Source organism: Myxocyprinus asiaticus, chromosome 36 (assembly GCF_019703515.2).
Source record: "Myxocyprinus asiaticus isolate MX2 ecotype Aquarium Trade chromosome 36, UBuf_Myxa_2, whole genome shotgun sequence".
NCBI classification, from domain to species: domain Eukaryota; kingdom Metazoa; phylum Chordata; class Actinopteri; order Cypriniformes; family Catostomidae; genus Myxocyprinus; species Myxocyprinus asiaticus.
In genome coordinates, this window is record NC_059379.1 from 32,305,116 (window position 1) to 32,323,609 (window position 18,494).

General features: G+C 38.4%; 1 pseudogene; it reads right to left on the reverse strand.

The window, feature by feature from the left end:
* Positions 1-640: 640 nt before the first annotated feature.
* Positions 641-18,494, reverse strand: part of LOC127427216 (poly [ADP-ribose] polymerase tankyrase-2-like) — a 32,034-nt pseudogene continuing 14,180 nt past the window's right edge.

Below are 18,494 nucleotides of genomic sequence, written 5' to 3' on the forward strand. Positions count from 1 at the left end.
TTAAGAGAATTTGTATAAAAAAAATATAAAGATTCTCTCATCATTCACTCACGCTCATGCCATCCCAGATGTGTATGACTTTCTTTTTTTTTTTTTTGCTGAACACAAATTAAGATTTTTATAAGAATATCTCAGCTCTGTAGGTCCATTGCTTTCCAGTTTTCATGGCATATTCTGTGGGTTACTGTGGTGTATTGAAGTAAACAAGTTATTTCTTTGGAGGGCAACAAAGCAGACTAGAGGCCACTCAAATGAGTGAAGGCCAGTACATTGAACATCTTGCTTAAGTCTTGCTCCATTCTACCCAAAAAAATCCTTATCTTACACAGTATCCTGGATGGTTTTGAATTGGGCTAGTGCCATCAAGTAACCTTCAAAAGTACCTCTATTCACATTTTCTAAAACAGGATAACGGCATACATTTACTACATTTACTATATGTTGATTTTCTGGCATAGAACTCTCATGATACAAACACCAATAAATTAATTAGTACAAAAAAATACATTCAATTGTGTTTGTAAAATAAATACATAGACTTTGTGATAGTTAACACTGGGCCTGCCAGTGACTGAATGGTGTCCTGGTGGAGAGTGGGCCATCTTCATAGCACTAAACTGAAGGATGGACTTCCCCAAAGTCACACGACAAAACAGAAGATACCTGGTGGAGAGAAAATATGATAGAAAGAGCACTTTAGAAAGGAAATTGGAAAAGGAAATATAATTCTCTTCAAGGTTTTCAAATGGGGAAAGTAACAGCAAAAAGCAACACTTTGCTGACAAAACACACAGGCCCTGTCATTTACACTTGTACTTTGCAGTGTCCACTTGTCATTGGATCACAACCCAGGTGTAAACAGAGTCTTAGATGTGAAAATTCAGGGCTGGAAAACGTAAAGTCACTTAAATGAGAGCTCTGGCCTCGATGCGCTGTAATTGGATCTTATTTCACTTCTGGCACACATAGCATGACCTGTCCTTGTAGAGAGGGCACCTTGTTCCTCCTCCTATTCCGTAAACATACTGGTTGCTTTTGGAAGAGTTCTCTGTGAAGTAGATCCCAGCGCCGAACATTCCCCCCATGTATGCATGCCTCTCATCAAACCCCTTGTGAATTATGGCATTTACAAACGGTGACCTTGGAGGTGTAGAATCAAAGCATTTAATCAAGGCTGTATAGATCAAAAAGTAAATGAATGGGGTTAGATGGTCTGCAGACTCAACCAATCATGTACCATGGAACAGCATGCACTAATGGTTGTGTTTTTCTTCAGAAAGCTCTTTCCTACGATGAGTGTATCTCTCCCACAACTTCTTGTTGCATACCTTCTGGATCTAGGAAGGATTTTTCTTCTTTTTTTTTTTTCTTTTTTTTGTGGTAACACATTTGCCTATCTTTAATGAAAAGGCACCCAAAAACGTGCCAAGGGTGTTTTTCACACTACAGCTTTTGATGTAAAAGTCTGTTTGACAGAGTTCGAAAAATGAACGCATTTAATCATGCTCTGTGACCGTATGTAAATTACGTACTAAGGAATTTTCCAACAAACGAAGCAATTCAAGCTTGAAGTGCCACCTTCATGTTTTTGTGAGGCGCAGTCAGCGGGAGGCAGTCAGTGCAGCTCCATTTATATGGGCAACAAACATTTTCTCAGAGCAGGCAGCGAAAAATGTGTAGGCTGGTTGTGTTCTTGTGCTCAAAGACATCTGGACGAAGCACAACTGACACGTTTTTCAAAGTTTTAAACTGTATTTAGCTTGGCAAAACACAGCGTTTATCCGCAAGATGATGGAAACTAGTGAAACGCAGCACACGGTGAGGTCTGTCAGACCTACAAAAATAGCATAGACAGATGCATGAAAACGTACCGAGAACAACCCTAAAGTCTACCTCGGATAGACTAACAAACTCAATTACAAAATAGTTTGCTGGCCAGTGAAAGCCTTGGAAATAAATCCTTGGAAATACATCGCCTTCTAAAGCCACTTTCTGTTTAAATCAATGTTTTATGTCTGCCACAATAATGTAATATCTTTGAATTATTGGAATTATTATATTTATTATTATATATATATATTTTAATATATATATATATATATATATATATATATATATATATATATATATATATATATATATACGCTGCCGACCAACATTTTGGAATAATGTACACCAAAGTGGCATTCAACTGATCACAATGTATAGTCAGGACATTAATAACGTGAAAAATTACTATTACAATAAAAAATAAAAAATAAATAAAAAATGTTCAGAACTTCTTAAACTACTTCAAAGAGTTCTCATCAAAAAATCCTCCACATGCAGCAATGACAGCTTTGCAGATCCTTGGCATTCTAGCTGTCAGTTTGTGACGTTTCACCCCACACTTCCTGTAGCACTTGCCATAGATGTGGCTGTCTTGTCAGGCACTTCTCACGCACCTTACAATCTAGCTGATCCCACAGAAGCTCAATGGGGTTAAGATCCATAACACTCTTTTCCAATTATCTGTTGTCCAATGTCTGTGTTTCTTTGCCCACTCTAACCTTTTCTTTTTGTTTTTCTGTTTCAAAAGTGGCTTTTTCTTTGCAATTCTTCCCATAAGGCCTGCACCCCTGAGTCTTCTCTTTACTGTTGTACATGAAACTGGTGTTGAGCGGGTAGAATTCAATGAAGCTGTCAGCTGAGGACATGTGAGGTGTCTATTTCTCAAACTAGAGACTCTGATGTACTTATCCTCTTGTTTAGTTGTACATCTGGCCTTCCACATCTCCTTCTGTCCTTGTTAAAGCCAGTTGTCCTTTGTCTTTGAAGACTGTAGTGTACATCTTTGTATAAAATCTTCAGTTTTTAGATTAACACAAATCTCATACATTTTTGTTTTATAAAACAGCTACAACAGTGATTGCCAGGGACATAATTTGATGTTCCACTATACAGTATTTTAAGAGTTTGGACATGAACTTTATTACCACCTGCTGGTGGAATCTCCAAACTGCAAATGCAGGAATAGAGTTTAAACTATGCACTGAAAACAGACCTGCTTTTGAAACGTCTTAGCACAATGAACTATTTCTCAGGAAAATAGCAAATTGCGCTTTTTTAATAAATGAGGGAAGAGTCACAATAATTTGTTTAAACATTAATGCTAAAAATACTGTTGATTGAGCTTAACTTATATTGAACCCAGAACATTCCTTAAAGACAGCAATAAAAAAAAAATAAAAAAAATAAAAAATTTTACTCAAATGGTTGGAGGGTGAAAAAAAAAAAGCCTTTTGGTGCAAACAAAACTTTTTTACATTTTAACAATAAAATTAGACCACAAGAGGGGGGAAATAAAAGAATAAAATAATGCATGTTATGACCCCTTTAAAATACTGTAAGCTGTTTCTCATGAGAAAAGGTCCAAACTTAAGCCAAGTTCTTAGAGGAAACAAGATCAAAGTAATACTTAAACCCTCTTTCTAATTACGTATTCCCTTTGTGATGAAAGGCTCTTACTCTGAGGTCCATTCATCAGTCTCTCCATTCCTTTGATGATCTTGTGTCTATGGCTGTAAGCACTGATGCCGATCTTCTTCAGTTCCTTGTGTCCCATTTCCACCAGGACGTCCAGAGTTATCTAAACACACAGTTATATAAATGACACACCTCCAGCCACTGTTACTAAGGTATTCCTGATAAAACAATAACTCCACATTTGAGTTAGCCCAATCAAATTGATTTTGAGAAAAAAAAACATGCAGGGAAATCAACAGAAATCAGCTAAGATCTCAGAAAAAAACAAAACAATTGTGGACCTCCACAAGTCTGGGTAATCCTTGGGAGCAATTTCCAAATGCCTGAAGGTACCACGTTCATCTGTACAAACAACAGTACGCAAGTATGAACACCATGGGACCACGCAGCCATCATACCGCTCAGGAAGGAGACGCATTCTGTCTCCTAGAGATGAACATAGATTGGTGCGATAAGTGCAAATCAATCCCAGAACAACAGCAAAGGATCTTGTGAAGATGCTGGATGAAACAGGTAGACAAGTATCTATATCCACAGTAAAACATGTCCTATATCGAACCTGAAAGGCTGCTCATTAAGGAAGAAGCCACTGCTCCAAAACCACCATAAAAAAAGCCAGACTACAGTTTGCAAGTGCACATAGGGACAAAGATCTTACTTTTTGGAGAAATGCCCTCTGGTCTGATGAAACAAAAATTGAACTGACCGGCCATAATGACCATTGATATGTTTGGAGGAAAAAGGGTGAGGCTTGCAAACTGAAGAACACCATCCCAACCGTGAAGCATGTGTCATGTTTAAAAGTGTTTTTGTTCATGTTTTGATTTCATGTCTTTTATGTTCATAGTTTAGTTCCTGTTTTATAGTCATGTGTTCATGTCATGTGATTTTCTGTTCCCTCATGTGATCCTGTCATGTGTTTCCCCTGTTTATGTGTCTTGTTTTCATTGTTTCATTGTTTGATTATCTTGTTATTAGGTTGGTCTTGTGATTGGTTGTCACTGTCATGTGTTTGCCCATGTCCATGTATTTAAGCCCTCATGTTTGCCATTGTCTTTGGTCAAGAATTGTTGGTGTAACGTCATGTCATTGTTCTGTCAATTCAAGTCGTTTATGTCTGTTTTGTTTTCACGTTGGATTTACGGTTTTTGGATTTCATGTTTGTAAATAAACTGCACTTGGGTTCTTCACATCATCTCGTCTTTGTCTGCCTGTCATTGCCAGCCTTCGTTACAGAATACTTGACCTACTATGAACCCAGCAGTTCAGCTCCTGCACCTAAGTCAGGGGAATCGTCCCCTTGAGGATTATGTTTCTGATTTTTGTGGACTTTGCTATCATACCTGATGTGTATGATTGTCTTTCTTCAGCAGAACACAAATGAAGCTTTTTAGAAGATGATAGAGCTCTGTCAGGTCCTTATAATGCAAGTAAACGGGTGCCAGCACTTTGACATTCCAAAAGTCACATTTAGACAGCATAATAGTAATCCACATGACTCCAGTCAATCAATGAATTTTGTCTGACAGCGAATCGATAGGTTTATGTAAGAACAAAGTTTAAAAGTTAATTATTGATTTATATTTTTACACAAACGCATCGATTTGCTTCAGAAAACATTGACTGATCGACTGGAGTAGTGTGGATTACTTTTATGCTGAATAAATGTAACTTTTGGACCGTCAAAGTGCTGGCACCCATTTACTTGACAGAGCTCTATATTCTTCTAAAAATCTTTATTTGTGTTCTGCTGAAGAAAGACAGTCATACACATCTGGGATGGCATCAGGGTAAGTGAATAATGAGATAATTTTAATTTTTGGGTGAACAATTCCTTTAATGGATCCTACATTCAGTCCTGATGAGAACCACATTTTCCATGTGTATAAAGGGAGCATGTCACTAGAACTATACCAGACATTCAACAAGGACGCAGTTAATGCTCAAAATTCATTGCATACAGTCCATTTACACTACCAAATTCTTAAGAATGTGCTGTATTTGTTTATATCGCTGGTGCTTGACAAGGAATGGACTATATAATAGGACGCAGACAGTGCAATAACAGGAGCAGAACCTCAGAATTAAATTGCACTTGACCCAGCCCATTAGCGCTTTGTTCACGCAATTTTGCCAAACCCACTTGTGCCTAGACTTTGCAAAGGCTTACATGAAAATACCAAAACTTCATAGCCATGCCCACTGACTTTAACATTTGGCATAGCGCTGCACTTAGTGTATAGTTCTCTTAAAATAGGGCCCAATGTTACTTTTTGTTATGTTGTTTATTGTATGCAGCCAGAGCTTTTCTACATCTACTGTAACATTTACTTTGTTTTCACCATTAATTATGATCTATGTAATCACAAATATTCTAAGTCTTCTGAAGCCATACAACAGCTTTGTGTAAGGAAAAGAAATACATTTAAGTATTTATTCTCATAAACTCTTCCCCTCTCAAATCTCATTCTCACATGCGCATTAACAAACTGGGCGCATGAAGAGTGCTGTATCTAGATGGTAGCCCTTGTTCTGCTGAGAATCTCGCAAGATTCATGTGCAACATTCATACATTTTATTTATTTGGAGTCCACAGCAATCCTCAACCTGGTTTCATAGTGAAAACGTGACTCTGTACATTTTTGCAAAACTTGTTAAATGTGTCTCCAGGTACAATTCCCTGCAGTTTCCAGGAGAAATGAACACTAGAGGTGCTACAACAACTGTGTGTTTTATTCACTTTCACTCAAATCTTGACTTAGAAATAGCTGATTATGACTTTATAAATACATATTTTTCTCTCTATTACTCAGAATCTGCTTTTTTATGATACTGACACTCTTTTACGCAAACACATCATTTAAAAAACAATATATTTTAATGCTTTTATTACAGACTCACCTACATATACAAACTTATTCCAACACAGATAGCTTGTGCGGTAGCTCATCTGATAGGGCATTGGCTGTAGAATCAGAGGACACTGGGTCAAGTGCAGCCATGAACTGAAGTTGACACGTGTTAATATAGACTCATAGAAGCAGCACAAAATGAGGTGGTTGCTTCGCAAAATGTGCTTTTTCATTTCGCTTCTACATTTTAAAACACTAATGGTTAGATTTAGGCACTGATATGGTAAGGATGTCTTTTTTTTTTAAATTCTCATATATATTTTAAAACACTACTGTTTAAGTTTAGGTGTTGATTTTGTAAGGATGTCTTTTTTAAAATGTCTCATTTATATTTTAAAACACTTGGTTAGGTTCAGGCAAAAGTTTTAGGTTAGGGAGGTATGTTTTAAAAAAATTATCTACAATTTACCTTAAAACCGCATCTGAACACAACACCATTTTACTTGCTTTTGGCGTCCCCCAGCTGGATATTTCACTGGAAACCTGCAGCCAAACGTGATATACAGCACATACATTTTGAATTACAAACATTTTGTTATGTTCATGTACATTTTATGAGACCAGGCTGGCAATCCTTCCCCTACCCTCTAACCTTAACTTGGTAGCAGCAAATGCAAATCTCACAGAACTAGGTTTAACATTTAGACACAACCAAGAAGATGCCAAATGCCATTGCTTCTTGCATGTCTCATAACCGAATAAGATTTGAAATTTCCAGTGCAATTTAAAATATTTTTAATTTTAATGAAAAAAAGAATGTAAAATTGCTACTGTTAATTTGTTAACTGGAAGTAACAGTACCATATACAGTTACAAATTATATTTAACAAGACCATACATGTAATTTTACTGTAAAATACTATAAAAAATATTTTTCAAATTACCTCATGGTGAAAGGTGCAGTATTTTCAGGCAGGGGTGTACAGTATGGATGATCAGCAAGCCTGCTCAACCATTGAGTAAACAAGAAAACCATTTGTGAAAACCATCAACCATTTGTGACAGAGATATGATGCAATACAATTAGAGATACCTCATCACTGGCTTGACAAAGGAAGTTTGGATTGAGAAGGCTTAACTGTGAAGAGAGGTGCATGAGCATAATAACAGATGAGTGGACAGCAAAAAGGAGAAAGATATTTCCCCACTGTGGCTTTTTCCATTAAGCACACACAAAGAGTGGATACAATCACAAGGTCCAGCGGTGACTGGCCTTCCTGGTTGCGGAGCGTGGGGTCGGCCATGTGCACTAGAAGAAATGTGCACAACTGGGTTCTGCCCTTCTGCGCCACCTCATGCAAAGGGGTGAACGCCCACTTATCTGTGGCATTGACGCATCTTAAAATCCCCAAATCAGTTTTCTACCGTACTCTATGCGCAACCCCATACAATGCAAGTAAATCATAGCATGAGATTAAAGGTTCGGTGTAATGTTTGTTCAAAGACGAGATCTACACAATCCATTTGTCATTGAATAATGTCTCTTAAACAACCTTTACATTCGTTACAATCAGTTCTTGATCAAAAACAACAAAGAATTAACATTTAATTCTGATCACACATCACAGATGCGGTAAAGAGCCATTCGACTCTCGTTAATGTGCATTCAACCAAAACACTTCTGTGATACGCTCGCTGAACTGAACTGGATTTATTGTTGGGGCCCTACCTACACTATATTGTGCTACAATTGTGAGAAAAAAAATATGGTATTTCTGAGAGAACCATATGTAGTACTGAGTGTTTCTGATTCTGGCTAAAAACACAGAGAGAATAGAATTGTGAGTGAAGAGGATTTCCCTTCCATGCTCAAGGCATTCTTTAATGCACCGACTGAACTCCCAAAAGAAATGTTATTTCACTAGCACATCAAGTGGTAATTAATGAGAGCCTTGGAGCACTTGTAAGTCCATTATGTGCAAAAATCTCTCACATCTTTCACAGATTATAAGAGACAAAGTGACATTTAATAAATTGTATTGATCTATTTTGGTCCTTGGAAAGCAATTGTACCATTGATCTATAATAAATCAATGCATTGTACACTTTTTCCAAGGATCAAAATTATGTTGAAGGACCGTTTGGCAGTGTTTCTGCAATATTTTTATTCTGATACAACAAACTCCTGCACATGTTGGTGAAAGTTTTGTCCTTATTTCAGCACCTATGGACCGGAGAGCTCCCGTATAGAAGAACTAGACTATATGAAGAACAAATTAGCAATCTAACATTATCAGGAAACCCAGCACATGACGGAAATTGTACAACTACATCTGAGTGACAGATAGGCCTAGTAATTATTTGTAGCGCAAGTCATTCACCCCCACCTCCTATTTCATTTTAAGCATTTAAATTTAAAAGGGTAATCTTTCAAATCAGATGATAAAATTGGAAACAAACATAGGAATATATATGGTGTGGACTCTTCCCTTCAAAAGAGTTTGCGGAAAATGATGGAATTCGGGCAACAACCAGAGGTAGTAAATCATATTATTGGTTTCATGAAAAAATCTGGTACTCGTTCTGCAAAATATTCATTCATTTTTGGTTTTCATCCCTTGAACTGTTTCTAATCCCTGATACAAAATGATAACCTTATTAGTTGGCATTTAGGTAATTATAGCACAATTTAATTGTTTTTGGGCATGTTTGTGCAAATTTTGCAAAGACGATCTATTAGTCTGATGAAATAATTTTTCACATTTTTGAAATGGGTATCTGAGTGAGGAGAGAGATAGAGACAGAAAGAGAGAGAGATATTTAAATCACTTTAACTTTTTTCCTTTTGTGAACTTGTCATTTTTTTGGCCTTGTTTTTTTGTTTTGTTTTATTCCAATGAACCTTTGCTTGTGGTAATTACCTCCCCACACTCGCGTAAATGATCACTATCTGTAATTTTCAGTGAGCATTTTTACCAGTCAAGTGTAATTTAATTATAGGTTCTTCTCCGGTTATTGTGTCGTCTGTGTCCTATTATACAGAACATTTCCTGTCAAGTAACAGCAATATAAATGAAGACAGCTCATTCAGAAGATTTTGGTAGGGTAAATAGGCTGAATGCAATGCATTAGAAGAATAGAAATATGGACAAATCATGGGTTGTATTTAATGTGATCAATAGCTCATCTGCTGGTGGAATACCCAAACTGCAAATGCAGGAACTGATTTTAGTCTCTGCACCGAGATTAGATGTGCTTCTTATACGTGTTAGCTCAATTACCTAATTCTCAGGAAAATAGCAAATTGTGCTTTGCTCCACTTCACTAACATACAATACACCCACAGTTTACGCCCCTACACCCACAGATAGTGCAAACACTCCCACCCATGGCCACTTGTGCGAAAATTGCGCTTAGAATTAGCACTCTCACTAAAATTGGATCAGATGTAGCGAACAGTCGTTGTGCGTAGTGCTGCGCCTAGTGTGGTCATGAAAATAGAGCCTTACTTGTCATACAAATAATTTGTGATTAACGATTTACTGTATTACATCTATTTTGTGAAGTGCACCAGTCCCTCCTGCAGCAAAGCACCCCCACAACATGATGCTGCCACCCCCATGCTTCACGGTTGGGATGGTGTTCTTCGGCTTGCAAGCCTCACCCTTTTTCCTCCAAACATAACGATGGTCATTATGGCCAAACAGTTTAATTTATGTTTCATCAGACCAGAAGACATTTCTCTAAAAAGTAAGATCTTTGTCCCCATGTGCACTTGCAAACTGTAATCTGGCTTTTTTATGGTGGTTTTGGAGCAGCCTTTCAGGTTATGTCGATATAGGACTCGTTTTACTGTGAATATAGATACTTGTCTATCTGTTTCATCCAGCATCTTCACAAGGTCCTTTGCTGTTGTTCTGGGATTGATTTGCATTTTTCGTACCAAACTACGTTCATCTCTAGGAGACAGAATGCGTCTCCTTCCTGAGCGGTATGATGGCTGCATGGTCCCATGGTGTTTATACTTGTGTACTATTGTTTGTAAAGACGAACGTGGTACCTTCAGGCATTTGGAAATTGCTCCCAAGGATGAACCAGACTTGTGGAGGTCCACAATTTTTTTTGCTGAGGTCTTGGATGATTTCTTTTGATTTTCCCATGATGTCAAGCAAAGAGGTACTGAGTTTGAAGGTAGACCTTAAAATACATCCACAGGTACACCTCCAATTGATGCCAATTAGCCTATCAGAAGCTAACTGTCTAATTGCCTAAAGGCTTGACATCATTTTCTGGAATTTTCCAAGCTGCTTAAAGGCACAGTTAACTTAGTGTATGTAAACTTCTTACCCACTGGAATTGTGATATAGTCAATTAAATGTGAAACAAACTGTCTGTAAACAATTGCTGGAAAAATTAAACGTGTCATGTACAAAGTAGATGTCCTAAACGACTTGCCAAACTATAGTTTGCTAATATGAAATCTGTGGAGTGTTAAAAAATATTTGTTTTAATGACTTCAAACTAAGTGTATGTAAACTTCTGACTTTAACTGTATGTATGCCTGTCAACAGAGCAGCGCCATTCACTAATGCGCTGCGCATGCATAATATATATATATATATATTTCTTTTTTTTCTTTTTTTCTCCCCAATTTGAAATGCCCAATTCCAAATGTGCTCTAAGTCCTCGTGGTGGCATAGTGACAAGCCTCAATCCGGGTGGCGGAGGACGAATCTCAGTTGCCTCCACATCTGAGACTGTCAATCCGCGCATCTTATCAGACCTAGCGTCTGTGGAAGCTTCACGCTATTCTCCGCGGCATCCATGCACAACTTGCCACCCGCCCCACCAAGAGCGACCACGAGGAGTTTAACCCAACGTGACTCTACCCACCCTAGCAACTGGGCCAATTGGTTTCTTAGGAAGCCTGACTGGAGTCACTCAGCATGCCCTGGATTCGAACTTGCGACTCCTTTTGTGGTAGTCAGCGTCTTTACTTGCTGAACTACCCAGGCCCCCTAATATATATTTCTTACTAAACACAGCCTTTTGCAATAGACAAAACTATCACATGTCTTCAAGTGGCTTTGAATAAAATGCACGAGCCATATGGACAACTTTAATGGTGCTTTTCTGGTTCTTTTTTGTCATTTTTGGAGCTTGACAGTAACAGACATGACTAACACATAGTTTCGGATTTGGATCGGATATCCAGGAGCCCCCGGCCTGACGTACATCCTCCCTCCTCTCCAGGGTGGGGGGCGTGCCTTGCGCCCCACCTGCCGGCAGGTCATCCCTGCCTTCCTCGACCTGGGAGGAGACAGGAGGGGAAAACAAAACAAACAAAAAAGGCGAGAGAAAGGCCAACACGGAGCGACAGCGCGAGAGAGAGAGGAGAGAGAGAAAAATCTCACTGATGCGCCGTCCCGTGGTCCTCAATCACTCTTCCACCCTCTCAGGCGGATGACGGCTGCTCCTCCTCGGACGGACCAAAGTCAAACCTCCGACCCCCAGCGGACAGAACACCCCTCCACTTTTCTGGTGGCACGTGGGGATACTCCTCTGCCCCTGGCAGTGACTCTATCGCTTCAGGTGGTCGGGGAGTCCCGTCCCTCCTCGCCTCGCGGACAACGGCCATTCCCCGTGTCCGGGGGCTCGGGCTACTCTGTCCCCCGGCGGATGGCAGCGGCGCTCCCCTGGGTGGACGGCAGTGTCGAGAACTCTACGACAGGCATCCCTCCTCCCTCCTGGATTTCGGCACCAATGTAAAGGGGGTACAAAGGAAAGGAGAAGGCGAGAACCGGCTTAACAATATAAATAATATTTAATTAAATAAAAAGACACACAAACTCATACAGGGCAGCTGCCCGTAATTCTCTCTCTCTCGAGCTGCCGTCTCCAGTCGCCTTTATCCCTCGCTCGCCTCATCAGGCTGATTGGGGTCCGGGCGCCCGTCATTCCGCCCGGCCCCGTCCTCCTCCGTGCTACAACAAGCTATCAGATAATGCCTATCACCCCTCCAATGCCTATCCTAAAACCAATCCTCCAACAGATTAAATAGGAGAGCGACGTGAGAGACGAGCCACAAGACTGCATCAGCCAGCCCTCCAATGCCTAGTATAGCATGGTTTCGCTCCCCCACTCAATCCGATAAGGACCGAGTGGGTCAGCATAAATAATACCTCCCCACCCTTTCCCTCTCCCACATACTACCCCACAACATATCACAAATGTTCCCTATTCCTACATTCTCACTTCTGCACAGCCCTCTTTTCGTCCTTCCTTCTAAACCTTAACCAGAAGCTCCCTTTTTCTGCTTCCTCTGCCATTTCCTTCTGAGACTTATTCAATGCTGATCCAGTGATACCAATGTCTTTCAAAAGATGCTGCATTCATCTTCCCATAGTATTTTGGGGATTTCCCCGCTTGAGCTGTGTGAGCAGAAAGAGCTAAACACCATTAAATTGAAGCGCTTCTTTACTAGCGGCTTGATCCCCTTACTTAAACACATCCTATACAGGCTATATGAGATTTATCAGCTATATCCACAACATATATATCAAATTATAACTAACATCTGCAGTCTTTAAAATACGAAAAAAAAAAAAAAAAAAAAGATATGGCATGAAGAGCCCACAACACACTAAGTAGATAAACTTATCTAACACTCATTATATGTGATTATTACAGGAACATAAGACGAGACCTATTTCAGGTTTTCAAGGTCTTATGTTGATTTTTAAATATTTGGTTTAAGTTTCGACTTTTAAAGTTTGACACTTTTTGTCATACTGCACATTAATAAAGGAATATTCTGGGTTCAGTACAAGTTAAGCTCAATCGATAGCATTTGTGGCATGATGTTGATTACCACAAAAATTTATTTTGACTCGTCCCTCCTCTTATTTTAAAAATTCAGAAGTCGAGTTACAGTGAGGCACTTACTATGGAAGTGAATGGGACCACTTTTTGGAGGGTTTTAAGGCAGAAATGTGAAGCTTATAATTTTATAGAAGCATTTACATTAATCTTCATTACATACATTACATCTTCTGTTAAAACTCATGTATTATTTGAGCTGTAAAGTTGTTTAAATTGTCATTTTTCAGTCATTTTAGGGTTTTAGGGTTTGTTGATTACATCGTCATGGCAACGAAGTTGGCTAAAACTTTACACAGAATTTGTGTAAAGTTTAGTGTGATTTTTATCATACTAAAATCATGTTTACACACATATTGTTTATGTCTTGTGGCTATACTTTTGATTAAGTGAGTATTTTAGCGTTTAAAAATTGGCCCCCATTCACTTCCATTGCAAGTGCCTCACTGTAACCCAGATTTGTGCTTTTTTCAAAGAAAAGGATGGGCAAGTCAACATTATTTTTTTGTGGTAATCAGTATAATGCCACACATGCTGTCGATCCAGCTTAACTTGTATTGAACCCTGAATATTCCTTTAGATATCAGCATATAAAGTTATTTTAGTCAGAGTAAAAATTACTAAAATGAATGAATATCACAAGATGAAATATTGACTCAACTTAAAGAACATTTTCATCAAAAGATTAAAATTTTGACTAAAACAAAAATCTGTGTAATAACTAAAACTGCTGATGATCCATGTTATCCAGCATGATTTGAGTATGTTCAATAGAATATCTAGTGTGCTTTAATTGAAGCAGGTTAATCTGACCTTTTGTACTAAACAGTTAACATGGTCAATGTCACAAATATGCTTATTTAATTAGTGACCTAGAAAGTGCAGAATCTTAAATATTTATTATTAATTTTATGTCATACCGTATTTTTGTTTAAAAAATAATAAATGTCTTGCTTTAAAATGTCTTGACCCTACTTTGTATAAGGGAAAGTATATATTTTGTATGCTGTAACTTGTCACTGTTATTTTTAAGTTTTTCACCCTCACCCTGCAGCATCTCCTGAATGCTTTCTTTGGTGAGCTGAGAGGGTGAGAAGCCCAACAGGGAGGTGATGAGCGGGTCACATCCAGCACTGAAGAGCAGACGAAAGGTCAGCAGATGGCCACAGTGAGCCGTGTGATGCAACGCTGTCTGAACCAAGTTATCTATCACATTCACATGCACATGAGAACAAAGCACTTTTCTCAGTGGGTCATGACACTAAAAAGGATTCAGATAAACTGAGTCTGTGTTTTGTCATTGGAGGGATTTTCAAACAGAGCATATCTTGCAAGAAGAAAGGTGTTTGAAATTGAATCTGTTTTACAACAGCGATTATTTCGTTTGGTAATGCTATGGGTGTAGAATTTACACACTTCAGCTTTAAAATTGGGTACACAGATCACAAGATTGCAGTATCTGTTGTCTTAAAGGAATCATTTATCCATAAATTAAAATTCCCTAATCATTTACTCACCCTCATGCCATCCCAGATGTGTATTACTTTCTTTCTTTTGCTGAACACAAATCAAGATTTTAAATAGAATATCTCAGCTCTGTAGGTCTATACAATGCAAGTGAATGGATGCCAGAACTTTGAAGCTCAAAAAAGTACATAAAGGAAGCATAAAATTAATACATGAGATCATACCGCTTCAGAAGACATGGATTTAACCCATGGAGTTGTATGGATTACTTTTATCCTGCCTTTATGTGCTTTTTGGAGCTTCAAAGTTCTGGTCACCATTCACTTACGGACTCACTTATGGACCTACAGAGCTGAAATAAACTTCTGAAATCTTTGTTAGTGTTCAGCAGGAGAAAAAAAGTCATACACATCTGGGATGGCACAAAGGGGAGTAAATGATGAGAGAATTTTCATTTTTGTGTCAACTATTCCTTTAAAAATAAAAAGCCTAAAACCCGCAACACAGTGTTTTGACAGCTGGTAAAAATAGAACATGGCCTAAAATGTACAACTCGGCTCCTCAAAGTGAATGTTAATGATTATTTGTAGTGCAACCTCTACTGATGACATAGAATACATGATGAAAATGCTGAAAAGAGTGTAATACCACATCTGTGACGTCTATAATTGTGTTTTACAGCAGCTGTGAAGATATCACTAACTTTCGCCTCATGCTTCACCAGCACCTCGATGATGTCATTGTGGGACTTCTCAGCAGCAAGATGCAGAGGTGTGAGGAGGCTGTGTGAAAGAGACACATCCAAAAGCAATTACTGAATGTCTTACGAAACCATTACCACAGGGTGCCAACAGGGTGACTGACTCCTTATTCTTCTCTTTGACGTTGGCTCCCTTCCTGAGCAGTAATACAGATCTGTTTCCTCTTGGGATAAGGCGATGTGGAGGCACAATGCTATCAAAGACAATCCAAGAAAAAAATTCTAGGTCATTCAATTCCGGATTTATAAAACTCTCTTCTAATACGTTCTGTGCTAGTTGGTAGGACTGAGTGGCATGACAGTATACATTGTGTGCTGATAGATTAACAAATAAAACCTTATGTAAAGTATTAACAATGATCAGCATAAAACCACCCAAACAGAGCGGAGAAGTTATAAATATATAGCCAACATTTGGGAAGGGATCATTTTGACAAGCTTCGCGATTTGGACTGAAATATGATAAACATTGGGTCATCTGATGCTGTCATCTCAATGTTTTCCCGAACATAGTCGCTAGATGGCGCCACTAGCTCGTTAAACGCGGATATGGCATTCAAGGCTACATCGCGATTTTAATTTGAATTCAATCTATAATGCTGCGGATATCACATCGTATACCAGTGTCTTAGAGGTAAACATTTGCAGATTTTAAAGAGATTTTCCTCAGCATGTGCTGTTCCTGTGATGCTTTTACAATTGTCATGCTTTGTTTTCCACATTAATGTGAAAATGGCAATGAAAAAAAAATTTGCCTAGTGAGTAAGGGACCATCTGAAAAGTCCACAAATCGTGCTAAAACGTGCTAATACTGTGGAGGGTTTGATAATGGACCGTCTGAAAAGTCCACAAATGATGGTAAAACTGTGGAGTTTTTTTCTATATAAATGTTCTATAAGATCAAATAATGTATGAATACAATCATAAAGACAAGTACAGTTGAAGGAAAAAAAATAAACAAATAAAAAATATATATAAATGATAAAAAACACCATCCAAAATGTATACATAAAAGATAATCGAAAAAATTAAAATATATTTAACATATAAATGTATTTTTTTTATATAAGTCATGGGTCAGAAAGTTCTAATTTTAGCATATAAGAAAGGAAATACAATTATTATTAATAACGCATATTAACTTGCTAACGCATTTATTGCTAAAACTGGAGGATGTGGTTAGGGGCCGTGATCCCCCCCCCCATTTAAGTGTCCCTTATTTTAAAACTTCAAAAGTGGCATCCCTAATCACACCAGTAACACTTGAAATGCAGCTAGTGATTTTTAACCTGTCAGCAACTGTGGCAACGGTTCAAAACTCTTTATATCCAAACATTTTATTTCTAAAATAAACCTGTCTTGCTTGAATGAAGTCCTGACGGTGAGGATCAGGTGCCTCAGTCTCGAGCGTTCAACAAACTGTGTGCGTGATGCAGTAGCAGCAGCAGTGAAGTTTGTGAGTGAAGTTGTTCTGAGGGAAGGTTGAATTACACTTTTCTTTTGGGTGAAAAATGCTTATTTAATTTTTTTTTTACAGAGTTACACATGCTGGTCACATTTTTAGGTCGGGAAAAAACAGAATTCCGGATTAATCCAGAAGAAACACATCCCTGCATAATGTTGATAACTTTTTTTTTTTTTTTAGGTTTTCTTTGAAAAAACAAAAATCGTGGTTACAGTAAGGCATTTACAATGGAAGTAAATGGGGCCAATCCATAAACGCTAAAATAGGCTACACACCATTTCAAAAGCATAGTCATCAGACGTCAACATTATACATGTTACAGTTTCTCTCAATCGATTTGGCACATTTACTGAAACAAACTTACAAAACTCTAAGTACAATCCTCACATCACGTGGTCATTCAGCACATCACACTGTTACCTGCAAAAGGTGATTTTTCAAGAATTAACTCAGGTTTCAAATGTAAATAAATCCATCAATGAATAAATCATTGTCTTCAAAACAAAAGGTTCCTTTATCATTGCTTAGACCAAGACTGTCAAAATGCAAAGACATCTTGTCAAATTACAGTGTACTCTGAAAGTGTGATAGTTACCCACTGTGTGATATTGTCCAATTGCTAACATTGTATATGTAGCAAGCTGAATAGTACTGATGTCAAAAAGTCATGGCACACACTATACTTTCAACAAAACATTTATTCAAACATTTCTCATCATTGTATGTACACACTTTACAGCCAACCGAAAATGCTTAAAGAAAGTTTGTACAGAAAAAATAATAAACACACACACACACACACACACACCAGCAAAATTCAGGAACTACAATACGTGCAAGAAAAAAGAAAATATGCTGCTAGTTCATCAACCTCATGGGTCTTCCAATCTCTCCTCTCTGTCTGACCACAACATTATCTACACCACAACGGATATCCTCCCTTGCAATGCAACGAGGGAAAAATCTTTTGGCATGACGCAGCCACACCCTACAACAATCTGCTGTGATATCCTCACAACCAGCATCCATTGCAGCCAGTAAGGACAACTGGTCGTAAGGATGGTGATCATAGACCTTCCATTTCCATGCAGAAAAGAAATCCTCAGTGGGATTTATGAATGGGGAGTATGGTGGGAGAAACTCCATCAAAAAACGTGGGTGGGCAACAAACCATTCCTAACTGTATTTGAACGATGGAAACTTACGTTGTCCCAAACTATAACATACGTTGGCAAGTCACTTCTTACCAACCCCCTCTAATTCTCAGGAATGCGATCCCTGTAAAGATTTTGCTGGAAATTGAGACACTGTGTGTTATAGGGCCCAATGATGGGAATGTGGCGGAGTACACCATTCCCACATATGGTAGCACACATTGAATGTTTGTGTGCTCTCTATGCTGGCCTGGCACATCAACAGTGGCTCAGTGACCAATAATATTACGGCCACATCTCCTGACTTTGGTCAAGTTGAATCCTGCCTCATCAACATACACAAAAATGTGTGGGGATTAATCAGCCTCCAGCTCCATCACTCTCTATAAAAG